At 39.9% G+C, this 18,272-nt stretch overlaps 1 protein-coding gene across 1 annotated transcript in view; it reads right to left on the reverse strand.

The window, feature by feature from the left end:
* LOC134745662 (uncharacterized) overlaps window positions 1-18,272 on the reverse strand; it is a 194,189-nt gene that overhangs the window by 46,397 nt on the left and 129,520 nt on the right. The gene's annotated exons all lie outside the window — the stretch shown is intronic.

Raw genomic sequence — 18,272 nt, forward strand, 5'->3', positions numbered from 1 at the left:
AACGCAACTTTGGGAATAAATCAAATTATTTTTAACAAATATTCAGTATATTTCAGTTTACAAGCAAAATATAAGTTTGAATTGACCTTGCTGCATTTATTTTTTTATATACCACGTCGGTAGCAAACAAGAATACGGACCGCTCTATGGCAAGCGTCACTAGCCCATGGCGGCCTTCAACACCGGAGATGTTACATGCGCGTTGCCGACCTATTAAAAACCTACTCGTATGTTGACAATGGCTGATAGTGGTGTGAACCGGAAGGATGTGTGCAAATTTCCCACATCATGAGAAAATTGATCACATTGACCTCAGTTATATCTATATACTATGCGACGACATTGTCAAGTGGTTTAGGCGGAGCATGTCACATTCTTAAGTCAGTTTCGAGTTAGGACACGTTCTGAGTTTGTAACTTTCTGAGTTCATCACATTCTGAGACTTCTGAGTACGTCAATTTCTTTGGAGCACGTAACTTTCCGAGTTCATCACTTTCTGAGTATGTCAGTTTTTTAGCATAGTAAGATTTAAGTGTATATATATGAACAATGGATATCAGCTACTAAGAATGAGACATGCTATCCGCCTAAAGGATGACTCACGTTAGACCGGGCCGTGTCCGGGCCGGAGCTTCCGGCGTTTACTTTTCTATGACATGACAGGTGATCACGTGATGCTTTCCATAGAAAACGAAGCGCCGGAAGCTCCGGCCCGGACACGGCCCGGTCTAACGTGAGTCATCCTTAAACCTTCTATTTTGCGGCGGGAAGTTGGCATGCAATAAATGACTACGCAAGTAGGTAAATAAGTAGACAACTGTAACTTATTTTCTTTGACTAACTAACTATTTAGGGGAATATGTAGTTAAAAAAAATGCAATATAGTTTAATTAATAAATACTTCTGTAGTAGCTAGCAGTGATAGTACTTAGGTAATGGTAACAAGAGAAACCTTTATCAAAGCTTGTACTTCGCCATTTGCGTTATTGTCTCCCAACAATACAATTTACATTATAGACAAATTACAAATAACACCACGATAAGGTTATATGTGAGCTTTGAACGTTCACCCTTGACCGTGGGTCCGACACATGCAAATGAAGTTGTCCAATTTCTAATGATAATAGCTACGCGTACTCGTATACCAAGGATTTAAAATTAGATATCGCAAGGGCCAACATTCACGCATAAACAATTTGTGGTATTTTCTATAAAAAGGGACCTTATTGTCGATGGCGCTTACGCCATTATTTACGATGCTCCGATATAAATACAATGCCGCGCGACGCTATGCGGCGTAAGCGCCATCGACAATAAGGTCCCTTGTCATTGAAAATGCCCCATTTAAGCTCAAACAAACACAAACAATCAAAGAAAATCGTAAATCGACGCTAAAAAAGAATCATTAACAAGTAAAAAGTTTCATAAAAAATAAAATAGTTCGTTTTCATAGTTTTATTTCATGAGTAACTATCGCGGTAACCGAAGACAATATTAAGTAAAAAGTTTAAAAAGTATTTACCAAATAGCTAATAGTTTCGTGCAAAGAAAATAGCTAAAGTTTTGACGAAGAATGTTGTGGGTACTATCTTTGTATGCAGTCATGGGGTTCCTGCGTGTGGATAAGAGGAATGTGGCGATTTTTTTTACACTCAATGATAGCTAACTAGCTAAAGTACCTATAATTAATAGTAAATTAAGAATATAAGTGCAAAAAATAGGAAATTCGCAATTTAAGTTTTTAAATCGACACGAGTTGCGAATTCGCACATGTATTGTACAACGTTTTACAGTACATATGGCCTTTTTAGTTTTCGATATAGTTACGTAATGTGCCAATTATCGCACTAGTGCGGTAAAGTAGCACCATATGTACTGTAATAGTTATTTACGATACAAGTGCGGAAAAGAGGAAATTCGAATGAGTGACGATAAATTAAAACACGACCGCAGGGAGTGTTTTAAATCGACACGAGTTGCGAATTACCTATTCGCACGTGTATCGTACAACGTTTTACAGTACATATGGCCCTTTAAACTCTCGACATATGCACGAAAAGTGCTCTTTTACGCACTAGTGCGAGAAAATAGCACCATATGTACTGTAAAATAATTTAATCGTGTGAGGATTAATAATGATGTTGATCAGTACAATTACAACCTACTTTTAATAGTGTGTTGTGTATGGTTATGTAGTACGTAAAGTACAAAATTGTGATCCTAAAAGCAAAAATGGTGATACTATAAAAAAATTAAATTTTGACATGTGTAGCAAATTTTTGTGAGCAATTTTTCGGTACTTGTTTGTATATTAATAAAGTTGTAGGCATTATGAAAAATCTCAGTACCCCTAGTGTATATTTCGTGACGCGTTTGCGTTGTCTCATTTTGTATGGGATTTTGAGTTTCCAAAACGTCCCGCTTGTCGCGCTGTTCAAAATCCCATACAAAAAACGCGTACGTCGTCACTCTATAGAATGAAATTTACACTTAGGGTTTCTGATTAATATGAAACTGATGTGTTATTCTTTCCATATGCGCCATTAAATATATGATACAATACGCTCTCTAAGTACTTATTTATCTAAGTCCGCGTTACTTTCCTTAGTAGGTCAGAGGCTGAACTTTCCTAAGATCTAACATATAGATACCAGTTCAGCGCGCTTGTCTGCCTGTCTCATACGCATATTGACCCCCTTTGACCCGGGACCATCCGGTGTACTGAGAAAGCTATCGTTAAATACTGGTTAATTTTACGAGGATCGTAATTCTAATTTTATAAATTGATCTCACTTTGACATCCACAGTGCATCTCGCTATCACAAATGCGGTTGAATTGCACTGCGAGTGACAAAACACCAAAAACTGTATAAAATATTTAATTTCTTTACGTTTTTGTCTAAAACGTTACGTTACGTTGTACGTATGTTACGTTACGATAACGTTTCATACAGTAATATCTAAATAGAAAATTCCTATACAGTCAATTAAATATATTTGATTTGATTGACAATCAGGATCTCTAACAAATCCCAGATACTTAGATGGTCATTATGATCAGAAATAATCATATCATTCATAACATCGACTGTGAAAAGAATAATGTTTTTAGCAATATTTTGCCAATTTACATAATAATTTCATGTTTTTTTTTTACATTATATCTTGTAATTCTCTATCGAGAGAACTCTTTATTTACATACAAGATATATACAGTGGTACTACGTAAACGAAATTAATTTCATGATTACATTTTACCTACTAAGAGATTTTATACAATTTACTTTTATGGTTATTTTACCTTAGTTCCATAATAGTGGATCAGAGTTGAATTTTGCTATAAAAACCTTTCCAAATTGATGAAGCTAACTGGCTAGCAAGAAACCGTAATTTACAATTCGAAAAAAATGCGAAATTTAAAATCGCTCCTCAATTTATTCCACGTTCCATCCACTTTCGTTTTCCGAATTAGAGATGCCACGATTCGATCCTTCGATTGTTCCGATAATGGGCAATCGATAATCGACTCAAGCTTTCTTAATGATAGAAACGAGGTCGAATCGATTGCTCGACAAAAACTTGACTGACACATCAGGGTTTTGGAACAATTATGGGAACTGTTCGATTATGGCGGCTATGGGTTCTTTGTTAGGGCGTGAATAAGCTTAATTTATGCTGGGTTAGGTTTTAACTACCTTTCGTTATTAGATACAGTTTATAGCAAGCGTTGGTAGTTTACCCGTAAGGGCGTGTGACTTTCAATCCGGAGGTCACGGGTTCAAACCCTAGCTCCTAATGAGTTTTTCGGAACTCATTTCATTTCATTTGATATTTAGCAGTTGCTTTTCTGCGAAGGAAAACATCGCGAGGAAACCGGACTAATCCCAATTCGATGATTGGCTACTGCAGTCACATGAGGGTGCACGAGCGAGCGAGCGGGCAGACCAGCTTAGTTTCCGCACCAAAGGCATATAATATAATGCAGCAGAGAAAAAGAGACAGAGAGCCTATGCCATTTCTTGGGAATAGTTGCCATTGGGTCTAGACTCCCATGAGTCGTGGCAAAAAGCTTTTGATACTACTTACTACTATTTTATAACATGTAATTTGTGACAAACAACCACAATAATCTACACACTCTAGGAACTGCGTGAAGTTGGATTATCTCCAACTCTCTATTTAACTGCCATAGGCTTAGAGGATATAATAGTCGGCCAATGGTCATACAAAATTAATGTATGGACTCACGTTTATCTGACATGGCAATTTTGACGGTACGTATATATTTAACGTTTCCCGCCCCGCAAAAATTGGCAGACTTTTTTGAGTTTTTTGTACAGCTAATTACAGACAAGCCGTCTCCGTTGGTTATATCCTCCAAGGTCATAGGTAAGTAGGTACTTAGTTTACTTTGAGTATTATATGATCTGTGCTTTGGAAGAGCGTAAAAAGATTGAAATGTCCAATAACTGTAGATATCGGTAACATAATGGTATTTAAAGCCGAGGGTAATGAGGTATGAGTTTTGTGACTATAATTTTGTAGTAAAATGTGTTTAGTACAGCACCATTAACTTAGTGTAATTTTGTTTGCCGTCTTTTTATGGCGGATAATCGTAATGGTTGGTTGCGGTTATAAAATTATGCTAAATAAAACGGGACTACTTGGATACCATTTTACTAGCAAAGTGTGTCGCTATGCGCCTCTCGAAGACGTGCAAACAAAAATGAAAGGAAGAAAAGATTTGTGTTGTTTATCTACAGGATGGTTAAAAAATAAGTGCATTCCCGTTGCTAGGGAGGTTTTGGGATTATACTGAGCAAGTTAAAGCAACCTCGAAATCGCAAAAAAAATAGGCCTTTCAGGCCTATTTGAATAAAGAATATATTGACTATTGACTAATATTTGGCTCTTTCATACATTTTGGCTGGTCCATTTTCTATGGGAGGGTAATGTTTTTTTCGCGATTTCGTGGTTGATCCCATAAGAGCGTAAGCAATTTCGGGGGCGCATTAGCGTAAGAGATCCCCACCCGCTCACGCTGGGACCGTATAGGACCAACCTCGAAATCGCAAAAAAAAATTTGGCTCTCATACATTTTGGCTGGTCCATTTTCTATGGGAGGGTAATGTTTTTTTCGCGATTTCGTGGTTGATCCCATAAGAGCGTAAGCAATTTCGGGGGCGCACTAGCGTTAGCGATTCCCACCCGCTCACGCTAAAGCCCCACGGATCGGTGCATGCAAATGCACTTTCTACAGTTTCTAGCTTGTTAGCGACCGCTAATAGAATCGCAATTATGCGCCCGCGCACCCAATAACGCGGGGATTTGGCCGATAATTGCCCGTTTACATGGGTTTAGTGGCTTGCATGCTAGTTGTAGTGCTATGAGCGGACTTGGCCATTAAAGTAGTGTAGGGATACACGGAAACTTGTTGCTTGATCGAGGGATTTCTAAGATCACTGGCACTTTAATTTACGAATGTGTTTACAGAAGCGATTGGAATCTTTTATAATTATTTCATGAAAGTATCATATTTTACCTAATCTATTTATTTATCAAAAATGTAAAATAATAAAAAACAGAAATGACCAACAACAAGAAAACGACGCTAGTACAGGGTAGAGGTAGACGGGTTATATACGGTTCAATTTGTACTAGTTAATGGTTAATTGCATTAACGTTTCGGCCAACACTGGCTAGGATGCTGTAGGCGCTGATCAGCGAGGCAGCACGGTTGAAGATGGCAAAGAGGCTTTCCAAGTAGTAAGTAAACAAGCAAGTGGCTCGTACTAAGCACATGTAAAGCAAGCTTAATACTAATAGCCTTACTATTGAGCACTCGTCGTGTTTAAAAGCCCTGTAATTGGCTGCTTTTATACACGATAGGTGCATGAAAGGGCTTAGAATGAAAGGTCAAAGATAATTTGCATGATTTATTTATTTATTTTTTATTTAAGAAACAAACAGTCTTTTATAGTTATACATAGCACTGGAAATTTTCTTAAATCTAGACTTACAGTTTCCTTAATGAAAATATTTTAACATCATGTTTAATAAAGTTTCTACAGAGTAAAACAGAGCTATTTGTGCAAACAAGAACAAAAACAATAACAACAATAATGAGAAAAAAAAATGCAAGAGTATTAGGGTGTTAACAATTAAATTGTATATAAACTGAATACTAAAAAGGTTTTGTTATTCTTATTACTTATTAAAGTTCAATACCAGGGGGGTGTCACTTCGCAGTTTAGGTACATTTGACCGGCGCGCCTCCCGGGCAGGCGTATGGCAATGGGCTGCCGCTCGACTCGCGCAAAATAGAAAATACATAATGCCTTCGAAACCTAAATCTATAGATATTGTTCTGTTTACAAATGTCTGAATAAGCGGAAGAACAAGGAAGCAGAAATTATTATTTTTTAAATTCCTGACTATATTGACCGATATATTTTCAAAGGAATAAGTACTTCTGTGGCATACCTACTTCCGTGAGAACCAGACATACTCTCCGTCAGTCATAATCTCCGGATAAATAGTTATGTTTACAGAATCAACGTTTGTAATACCTACATATTTATCTTAAAAATAATAAATTAGTAGGTATAGGTACAAAAACTTGTCGAGTGACAACCCCGTGCCGACACTCACAGCTCGGTCATAAAACTGCGGCGCGCAAAGAAGATTCACGGTTCGTGCGCGGTTATAAGTTTCAATTTTGCTTGCAGGCGGCTAGTAAAGGTATAATTTTATACCTAAATCTGACTTTCGTGAAGGAGTGAATTTTCTGTACGGTAGTACTATTAGTTATTCTGTGTCAATACTGAGATTTTTTCCTAATTTAAGTATTTAATTATATTAAGGACATTAATTTTAAATTTGTGTTTACATAGTTACCCACCGGCGTTTAATTACTTAGTCCAAAAGGATGTAATACTTATAGATTACATGTAATAATAATCGTCCAAATGTGTAATGAATTGGTATTCAAACATAGAGAAATTGACATTTTCGACTCTCGGCAGGCGGTATTTAGGAGGCAGGTTGTTAGGTTTCTCGACCATCATCACACTTCCCAATAATAGTAAGCAATTTGACATGTAATGTAATATAATTAATTGTGAAATGTTGTAATTTGTAATTTAGTGTAATTTTAGGATATTTTTCATAATTTTAGGATAGTTTTTGCTCGTTATTGTATATTTCCTTGCTGTGCATGCTTGCTTTGGATGGCATTCTTATGTAATACCTACCACTTAAGTACTCTTTGTAACAATGTTGAATGTTGTCTATTTAGTGTGACTTTTAAATTAAAAAAATAAAATATACCAATTCTGTTAGTTTCGCAATTAACTTGGCACAAAAATAGACGCGCACACTTAGTGTACTAGTGTTACCTATATTTTTGTGCGTTTATTGATTTTTAAGGTTCCGTACCCAAAGGGTAAAAACAGAACCCTATTACTAAGACTCCGCTGTCCGTCTGTCACCAGGCTGTATCTCATGAACCGTGATAGCTAGACAGTTGAAATTTTCACAGATGATGTATTTCTGTTGCCGCTATAACAACAAATACTAAAAAAGTACGGAACCCTCGGTGCGCGAGTCCGACTCGCACTTGACCGGTTTTTTTCTGTACCTTACAACAGAGCTCGCGTCAGGAAAAGATTGATAAGAATGATAAGGCTGCCCTGGGCAATATAAAATATATAAATGTAAAATAAAACAAATTAAAACAAAGGAACTGCGTGGCTGACCCAGATCCCAGATCCGCGATAACTCAATTACAATTCCTTTAGCAGGTTGCGAATGAATGCGTAATCGATTCCTGCGTCAAATCGATTCAATCGATCTTTTTGTTTAGTTACGAGCTTAGACAAAGGAATACTACATCTAAATCTTTTTGTTTAAAACCTGATTGACTGGTAGATAATACCTTCTGGTTCAAAGTTTGCCATTTGTGCTAAGCAAAATGTTGCCGCAGTTTTGATGCTGTGGCAGTAACCTACATATTTTTTATAGATTTCACTTATTTTACCTAACGTACCTACGTACAGTTAATATCAAAAGTACCGGATCAAGGGATCAGAACCGGTTTTTTGCAAAAACTTCGAAATAGCCATATATTTCGAACTATTTTATATTTATACTCGAAATGTAGGATTCATAGGACTTTGTATTATAAGATTAGAAATGAAATAATTAACAAAGAACGAAAGAATACCGTTTTCGTTCCCATACAAAAAATACCGGTATCCGATCCCTGACCGGATCAGACTACGCGTGAAAAGTATCTGCCAGGAATCTCGACACCAACTACAACTTTGTTGCATTTGGAGTCGAGACTCTTGGTCCATGGGGCCCCGCAGCACAGGGGCCTATACCGGCAATTGGCGAAACGGCTGGTGGATGGGACCGGAGATAAGAGAGCTGGCAGCTTCCTCGCCCAACGCTTGAGCATAGCGATCCAGCGCGGAAATGCTGCTAGCATCCTCGGCACCATGCCACGGGGGCCCATTTTAGATTTAGATTTTTAGTTTTATAGTAGTTTTAGTTTAGTTAATTGTAGTTTATTTTTTTCTGTAAGGCTTTATTTATTGTTTCTATTCCAATTGTCAACAGTTTAGATTGTGCCTTTCACTTTAATGATAGTTTAACAAAAAGATACAATACAAGTCTGATTGGTGAACTGGGGAGGCGTCTACGGGAGAGGGGCTGCGACCCCCGCTCTGGATCGTACCTGGTTCAACAGATCTCAATTGCAGTGCAGCGAGGCAATGCTGCAGGCATCATGGGAACTTTTGAGCCGGGTACGATGCAGGGTGGAGGCGCATATTAGTTTAGTTTATTATTAGTTTTGTGATGGGGTCACGTTCGCCGGGGCGGTCGCGGCCTCATACACCTCCCTTGTTCCAGACGGGAGCAAGGGTTTCCTAGTTAGCTCAGAGGAGAGAGAGGGTGCAGAGGGAGACAAGGAAACACAGGTTTAATGCTGTAGTATAAATCGGCGGGCTTTTATGCCGGTTTATTATAAATCAAGATTACTTAGGTCTAGGTATCCTAAGCTAGGTACGACGCGGGGTGGCTTCTAATTATCGCAACGGTACGGCGCGGACCCTAAGCTACTCGCGGATTCGGGAACGGTATCCCCTAAGGGTGAAGGGGATGGTGAGACGGGAAGGATATGCGAATCGGGGGGGAGCGCCTAGGGTGCCTACGCGTCTAAAACACGCCGGCTCTGACCAGGGCGATAGGGAGTATCAAGGGTGCCTACGCGTCTAAAACACGCCGGCTCGGACCAAGATACAGGGTAGGACGGGTTACGTAATCCAGGTGCCTACGCGTCTGAAAACACGCCGGCTCTGACTGGGCTACGGGAATCAGGAAGGGTCGGAGGGGAACCGGGTGCCTACGCGTCTGAAAACACGCCGGCTCGACCGGGAGATCAGCTGTCCTCACTGCAGAAGGCGGTGAGCCCAACTGCCCCTGTTGTATGGGCGCGCGCCGCTTTTATACGCTCGGCCCGGCGCGCGACGGGTGGGGCGAGTGGGCTGGCACTCGATCGGTGGCCGCGGCTCGATAGGTAGCTCCGCTGTCTGTCACGTGGCGGCGGCGTGGTGTTGTAATGCGCGGCTGTGCGCGCCATTACAGTCCCGTCACCCGTCTGGAGATTTTTACCTATGGGGAAAAATCACCGTTAGAATATGCTGGCTGAAAGGCGTTACCTTTTTTTTTTTTTTAATTTGTATTATTGTTTATTGGATGCTAAATGTTTATCTCTCATTTTTGTATTTATTTTAAGTATTCGTCTTCCTATTTGCAACACGTTTATTTATTTTGAGCTTACGTTCTCTGCTTGACCCCACGTCGTTTGTTTATTTATGCTTATTTTAAGTATCTATTGCGGTTTAACTGGTCCCACTTTTGATTACACTTATTCTTTCTTTAGTAACTATATTTTATGTAAACAATACGGTTTTTTTTTATACACTTTTTTTTTCTTCTACGGTACTTAAATCTGCTGACGGTTTATTATGTTTTAACTACACTTTTTTTTTATTACTTTTACGGTACTTTAACTATTTACGGTTTTTTTTTACTATACTATAATATTATTTTACTATTTATTTATTCTTGTTTCCTCCCTTTTTTCTTTTGTCACCACGTTCGTAGGGCGGGCGCGCCTGCCGCGTTCGCGGCCTCCTCGTATGGCCGTGTTGTTGGCCGCCGTTCCTCTTTCTGCCCGCCCTGCGCGTCCTTTTCTTGTTTCCGCCCTCCGTGTCTGGTCTCGAGGACGGTGCCGGTGACAGGGGGCTGGCGATCTGTAACTTACTTTTTGTTATCCCTCCGATATCTATTTTTCTTTTATTAAAGTTACGTTTATGTTCCATTTCTGAAGTCGGTTCGTGTCCGCGCTGCGTGGTTTGTGTTTTTCGAATTTTCTTCTTCCGGTTGTATTTTATCGCTGGACTCTGTGTGTGTTGTGTAAGGTTCGCTTTTGCTCGGCGGTGCGGGACTCGGTTTGTTGTGTATTTACCTTTTTCGGATATCTGGGCAATCTTACCGAAATGTGCCTGTGATAGCGGGTACGCATCTTCTTCGGATATCTGGTTATTTTCACGGTAATCTACACGGATTCGGTACTGACCTGACGGTTTTTCCACTGGTACCACGGGGAAACTATGTGGGCTGTGTGACCTCTCGATCACGCCCTGTTGAAGCATGTCACTCATGTGTTTGTCTATTATTTCTTGCTGCTTCGGATTTCGTGGATAATGTCTTTGTTTTACCGGTTCTGCTTGCTTTAGTTTTATTCTGTGTTGTACCTTTGTGAGCAGTGTGGTTGGCTGTTGTTGACTGGATTCGGCGGTTGTGCTATTCTGGTTTTCTTCTGGAGTGTCTACTTTTTGCTTGTCCTCTCCGTTTTTCGGATTTTTTCTCTGGGTATTCTTGTCATCACGGTCGACTGAGTCTTGGCTGTCTCCTGGCCATTTTATAGACATTCCAAGTCGTTTCAGCACGTCCATTCCTATGATAATGTCCGTCGCTGACGGCAGCACCCTCAACCAGTGTCTGATCGTTACCTCTTTGACTTCTATGTCGACCAACAAGTTGTTGTGGGTTTGTGTCCTGGTCCCATTCGCTAGTATTACTTCTCTTGTTTTTAGCTTATTTTGGTACGCGATGTTCTTACATTCATTATATACTTGCTGGTTGATGTACGAGTTGGTGGATCCTGTGTCTATTACGCCTCGGTATTTTCTTCCCATTATGTGCAAATCGGTGTATATGCGGTTGTCGCTCGCCTGTGGGCTATCGGCTGCTCCTAACTTTTCCTGCCCTATCCAGGTTGCTTTCCTGCAGCAGGCCTTACTCAGCACTCCCAGTTTTCCACACTGGCTGCAAAACACTTGGCGTCTGCCCCTGCAGGCGTCCGCGTTATGTCCCGGTTTCCCACAGGACCAGCAGCTGGTCTTGGGGTCGTACTTCGGATGCACTGTGTGGCTCGTACTCTCTCTCGGTTCGGGTTTCGGTTTCTGGTTGTCGCTGCGTCGGTCGTCCCTACCTTGGGTCGTTTGTTCGCTACTTGCTTGTTTGTCCTCCCTCCATTTGTTGTTGTCGCTGGCGTCTCGCCACGCTCCTGACGACGTCGTTGCACCGTACGTGGGTGTCCTTATATTTTCATACTCGGTTCCTAATTTCAATAGTTCTGGTAAGGTCTTATAGTCTTGCCTTTTGATGTATAGCTTGTAGCTATGTAACATATTCTCGTGGATGCGGTGTAACTTCGCTGCTTCGTCGAGACTTCCGTACCTACGCATCAGCGTCAGAATGTCTGTGACGTAGTCGGTAAACCTCTCCTGGTCTCCTTGCTTTCTAGTGACAATTTTGGCTATGAGATCCTCTTCATAATTGGCCGGGTAGTAGTACAGCTTAAATGTTTGCAGGAATTGATTCCAATCGGTCCATGAGTCTACGTAATTTCTGTACCAGAGCAGTGCCCTACCTTTTAAGATGCGTGGTAATGCTGCTAATATATCTTCCTTCTTAATCTTGCTCGCCTTGATGAGTTCTTCCAACCTTTCTATGAACTCGACGGCGTCGTCTGTGGTCTCAAATGACAGGTTCCACTCTTTTATTAGCTTTGCATTGTTCTCTGCCATCTTTTCGGCTTCTTCCTCCTTCAGGATCTCCACCAAGCCCTTACGTATCTCCTCTATGGTTAAGCCTTCAGTCGGTACGCCTCGTGCCGTGGCTTCTTGTATTAATTCGGGTTTTTTCAGTCGGTATATCCAACTTGTAGGCATTTCTAATACCTACCGGTAAGCAGCGGTTGTACGGTGCACGGTTGTCCGTGCGGTTTTTTTTTTTTACTTTATTACTTGGATGGAGCGTCGGGGCTCCTGTTGTACCTTCGTGGGAGCTAGATATGGTCTACGGGTGGGCGGGATGCGACAGTCCGAGTTGTCTCGGTGCGGTGATGCTAGGTGTAGCGGCTGTACGGAATATACAAGTACACGGTGCGGTATATGTAAAATATTTATTTATTTATTTATTCTGTCCTCTCTCGAGCAATGGTTCCTTCCAGGATACCGTATGGACTCCTACGTGAGTTTTTTTCGTTGGGCGCCAGATGTGATGGGGTCACGTTCGCCGGGGCGGTCGCGGCCTCATACACCTCCCTTGTTCCAGACGGGAGCAAGGGTTTCCTAGTTAGCTCAGAGGAGAGAGAGGGTGCAGAGGGAGACAAGGAAACACAGGTTTAATGCTGTAGTATAAATCGGCGGGCTTTTATGCCGGTTTATTATAAATCAAGATTACTTAGGTCTAGGTATCCTAAGCTAGGTACGACGCGGGGTGGCTTCTAATTATCGCAACGGTACGGCGCGGACCCTAAGCTACTCGCGGATTCGGGAACGGTATCCCCTAAGGGTGAAGGGGATGGTGAGACGGGAAGGATATGCGAATCGGGGGGGAGCGCCTAGGGTGCCTACGCGTCTAAAACACGCCGGCTCTGACCAGGGCGATAGGGAGTATCAAGGGTGCCTACGCGTCTAAAACACGCCGGCTCGGACCAAGATACAGGGTAGGACGGGTTACGTAATCCAGGTGCCTACGCGTCTGAAAACACGCCGGCTCTGACTGGGCTACGGGAATCAGGAAGGGTCGGAGGGGAACCGGGTGCCTACGCGTCTGAAAACACGCCGGCTCGACCGGGAGATCAGCTGTCCTCACTGCAGAAGGCGGTGAGCCCAACTGCCCCTGTTGTATGGGCGCGCGCCGCTTTTATACGCTCGGCCCGGCGCGCGACGGGTGGGGCGAGTGGGCTGGCACTCGATCGGTGGCCGCGGCTCGATAGGTAGCTCCGCTGTCTGTCACGTGGCGGCGGCGTGGTGTTGTAATGCGCGGCTGTGCGCGCCATTACAGTTTTAATTATTGTTATTTATTATTAATACAAGTCCCTGTATGAGAACAATTAGAACGCGAACTGTAGAGACATCTGTATTTGGAATTATTATCTTCATTTATATAAATGAAGTGGATCAAACACATTTTGATTGAATCTTGTACTAAAAGCACGTCCATAGATATTGACTCTACTTAGTATTTCTCCTAACTAAATGTATGTACTTTATAAGGATATACTTTTCAAGATTTTTTGCACAATTTACACAACGACTGCATACGACTATTAAGAGGCCGGTGTCGATTTTAGTCGCAAAAATGTAAAATTGATAGATTTAGTCGGTCAAATTGTACACGTTTTGTTACCTAATTGAAATATAAGTACTGGTTTCTATTAGCGCATCTTCTTATCTTACCTTTTATCAGATCAATTTGTTGAAAACAGACTCACTAAATTAGTAATGTTTGCTTTTCTGATGGACGTTTAGGTAAACGCGCGTAAAGCACTGATTTTGTCGCTCTTATTTGTAAATTTCGTAAAGTTTGGACTGCTAAACATGGTAATTTTGTATTACACATATCCTGTACTTGACGTTTATAAGACTATATCTTTATTATTATGACTTTGAAGTAGTGTAAATGAAAGTTAAACGAAATCAATTTTCTCCAGAAATTACTTCAAAACAAGTGACAATTTCTCTGAAAATCGACTTAATTTCAACGTAATTTTGATACTTAAACAATCTACATCATTTGTTGAAACTATTCTTATACATCAATTTGTATAATTTACCACCATACATTTTTGATGATTTTTTTAAAACTGCCCCTTCTTTTCATATATTACCGGTGACGCACGCTTGCGACCTCATTATTAAAAGGCAAGATGAGAAGACGTGCTAATAGAAACCAATACTTGTTATTTAGATATTACGTAACAAAACGTGTATAATTTCAACGACTAAATCTATCAATTTAACATTTTTGCTCCAATATCGACTACGGCCTCTTAAGCGCAATGGAAACCGTTTGTAACAAGTTTTACAATTTGACATTTACCAACCGGTCATAAATGTTTTGTACAAACCGAACACAGCTTTCCTCTTACCGTGACAGATAACAAATAAAGGGTTTTATTGTTTTACAAAGCTGTTCTATTTGTCGGTTTGTTTTAAATCGATGTTTGGTCATTAACTGTTTAGAACGGATCGTTTAAGTAGTTTAGTGTAATGTTACTTGTATCGTTTATTTTAATTCTTAGGCCTGGGTTGAAACCTTGTAAAAGAAATTGGAGTATTTTTTACACAAGAGGTTTACTTTAAAGCTTTTTATATTTTGCAGATTTTAAGGAGAGTATTAATAACACATAAAGCGAAATTTGAATTATCTGAAACCTTCATTAACAAATAAATATGTATAATATGTGTATTCATAACTTTATTTGAAATTTTTGTGTTTTTCTGTTCAATACCAATTTCTAAAATGAAGATCCTCCTTAGAAGTTACTTGAAAAGAGAAGGCGGAACAGCCTCAATCTTAGAGTTATATCACGAGTAGATCTACAAGATTATTCTTCTTTATTCTTCTTCTTTTATCTATAGCGTTATCCCGGCCTTTGCCAGGGTCCGTTTTCCTACTTGCCTTTCTCCACTTTGCGCGATCCTGGGCGTCCTCTCGTCTGAGGCCGTTTACGCTCATATCGGCTTTCACGACACCGAGTCATCGCTTTTATTATTATTTTATTGTTATTTATTAAATATTATCCCGCATTTCTAGTTTCCAAGTTTATTATCTAGCTTCATACAAAATAATATATACAATAAACTTTCACAATGTGCAAGTAAAAATTGTTTAACATGGGCAGTGCTCTAGTTATTTAATGATTGATTTCATAACAATTGTAATTGTCTCGTCTGTTTGTTCATTGACAATTTCATTGACAATGCAATATGACTACACAAATCATTAAGCGCATTGGGGTTATTGCGATAAGTTGTGAGTAATGGACGTGATTGTACTCGACAAGTTATGATAATAAACTCTATCTTTATCTTTATGATTTTTTCTTACAAAGTAATGCTGTTACAATAAAAAGATTTCATTTCCGAGCGTCAGCGAAGGTCTCCGTTTTCGGCTTGAGCAAAAATGCCTTCGTTTGTCCGGATGTACAAAACCTTCAAAGGTCGCAATTCTCAATCGTTTCTCGTGAAAATTTTGCAGTTTCCATGATTAAATAGATTTATTTGTCGATTCAGTTTCTCGAAACCTTACATTTATTCAGTTTTAAGTTATGTTCGCGAGGTCTACAGCTCACAGAGCCGCTAGTTTTGGACTTTTTTTAAATAACGATATAACCCCACGGCACCTTATTTACATTAGGAACACAAGTGGTTACATAATCTACTGGAACGTATAGATTTATTGTTGGTAAGGGTGCTTATGTTGGGAAAGTGATTGACACTAATATATTCAGTAATGTAAGCGCTTCTGGTTGTATAAACACTTGAGCTTAGTAGGTACAGTATAGAGTATAAATGTTACGAAACTTTTTTTATTAAGATTAGTTTGTAAATAACTTTCTTAGTCATATGTTAAGAATATGTTTTCTTTAGGGTTCCGTACCCAAAGCGTAAAAACGGGACCCTATTACTAAGACTTCGCTGTCCGTCTGTCAGTCAGCAGGCTGTATCTCATGAACCGTGATAGCTAGACAGTTGAAATTTTCACAGATGATTTCTGTTGCCGCTAAAACAACAAATACTAAAAAGTATGGAACCCTTGGTGGGCAAGTCCGACTCGCTCTTAGCCGGTTTTAGATTTGTCCGAAGAATGAATTTCCAGCAGGCTGGAAATCGTTTTAATATCTTCATTTGGTCCTAAATGCGTGTAATCCGATTTTGATTGATTTGACAGGTGTGCATATAGTTTTGCTCTTTTTTCAGCTTAATACTAGAGGGGGGAGGGGGCAGAAAATACAACTTTACGACATCTGCGCGGACGAAGTTGCGGCCAAAGTTTAGTTAATCATTAAGCGTCAAATACTTGATAAGACCTCTCGGCCTAAATAGCGTAACTTTAGTAACTTTACTAATAGTCGCGAAAACCAAAGAAAACGTTACACAATCCAATCATTTAAAAAGTAAAGTGAGCTATCATGATCATTGCAATCATTGGCCTAATAGAAAGATCACTTACATGTTAGATGGAGCAAAAAATTGCGGGCAACACGCATTGGCACGGCCAATATGTACGAGTATGATCGTACTTTTAGTACTAGATTGATTAAACTATTATGATTATGATTATGATTAGTTTAGCAAGTGATTCAGAACCCTCTAGTGTAAATTTCATTTGATAACTGACGAGCGTTCGCGTTTCCGTTATGTCTATTTTTGCATGGGATTTGGAACAGCACGCCAAGCGGGACGTTTTGGAAACTCAAAATCCCAAACAAAATGACAATTAAATCAAACGCAAGCTATCGAATTCAATTTACATTAGGGGTACAGACTGCCTTTATCCTATTTTCAATTCTCAATTGTCACATCAATCATGACATTGACAATTGTGTGTTGTTGTGTTGTTGTTGTGTGTTGTGTTGTTGTGTTTGTCACATTTGACATTTGCTGGGGCGTCAGTCTTCCGTGACCACAGCTAGTGCAACCTAGTTGAAACGTCAAAAAAAAAGGTAAAATAATGAAATTTAATGACATTAATTATCTTATTTTAGTATCATAATCATAGAAAACGGGATGAGCACAGTTTTTTTTCTACTGTTATTGACAAAATTGGTGTGCCAGACTACATTTAGTATGAGAATGCAACCGGTCATGTCAGTCAAGTCCACATCTTCGTTTTATACCTACTGTAAATTAATTGTACATATATTTACAATGTAAATGCCTACAATCCAACATGAGGGTACGCATGGAGTGTTCTAGTATTGAATATAGTTAATATGTAATAGAATGGTGCGGTTTCCAGTATTGCATGCAAGGCTCAGAACCGGTTTTTACTTCATACCAAAAAATACCGGTATATTGCGTTCTTTTTCCTTCTTTCGTTTATTATTTAATTTTTAATGAGACAATCTAATAAATACGAAGTTGTTACCTAAATACATAATTCAGTCCTACTTAAAGAGCATACCCCTAGTTATAGCCATAGTCCTAGGTACCGCTAGAGAGACGAAGTGCAGAAAGACCTCAGCGAACTCGGCGCCGTCGACTGGACAGAAACGGCTTTGGACAGAGTAGCATGGCGGTCTTTATAGTCGGAGGCGAAGATCCACTTCGGGTCGTCGCGCCACAGCAGTAAGTAAGTAAAGAGCATAAAATAATTAAAAATATTGGGCTATTTCGGGTTATACAAAAAAACCGGTTCCGAGCCTTGATTGCATGGCATGTAAAACTGCACCTATTATACCGCGAGTTCGTAAACACTTCACAATGCGTTGTCTACGTCAGTTAGTCTACAACCGACCACAACAAGCAATGATTGATATCATTACGCGCCAAATATCGTGTTGTAACGCCTGGCCGCAAATAATGACTGCATTGTACGCTATGAATAATGATTGCCAATGATAATTAATTTGATCTCACTGACAGGTACATCTATTAGTGTGTCCTTGAACTGAGCTTTACTCTCGATTTCACTACACTTTGCTGATACGCTGATAGTATGCAACGATGATAACTGATTGGAGTCAGACCAAGAAAAGTCTGCAGAGATTTTGACAGCACACGCAGTGCAGGTGTTATTTTAAACGTCAAACTTCTATGAAATTATGACATATAAATAACACTGGCACCGCGTGTGTTGTCAAAATCTCTGCTGCTTTTCTTAGTCTAACTCTAGCTTAT

This window comes from Cydia strobilella, chromosome 11 (genome assembly GCF_947568885.1).
Source record: "Cydia strobilella chromosome 11, ilCydStro3.1, whole genome shotgun sequence".
In the NCBI taxonomy this organism is placed as follows: Eukaryota; Metazoa; Arthropoda; class Insecta; order Lepidoptera; family Tortricidae; genus Cydia; species Cydia strobilella.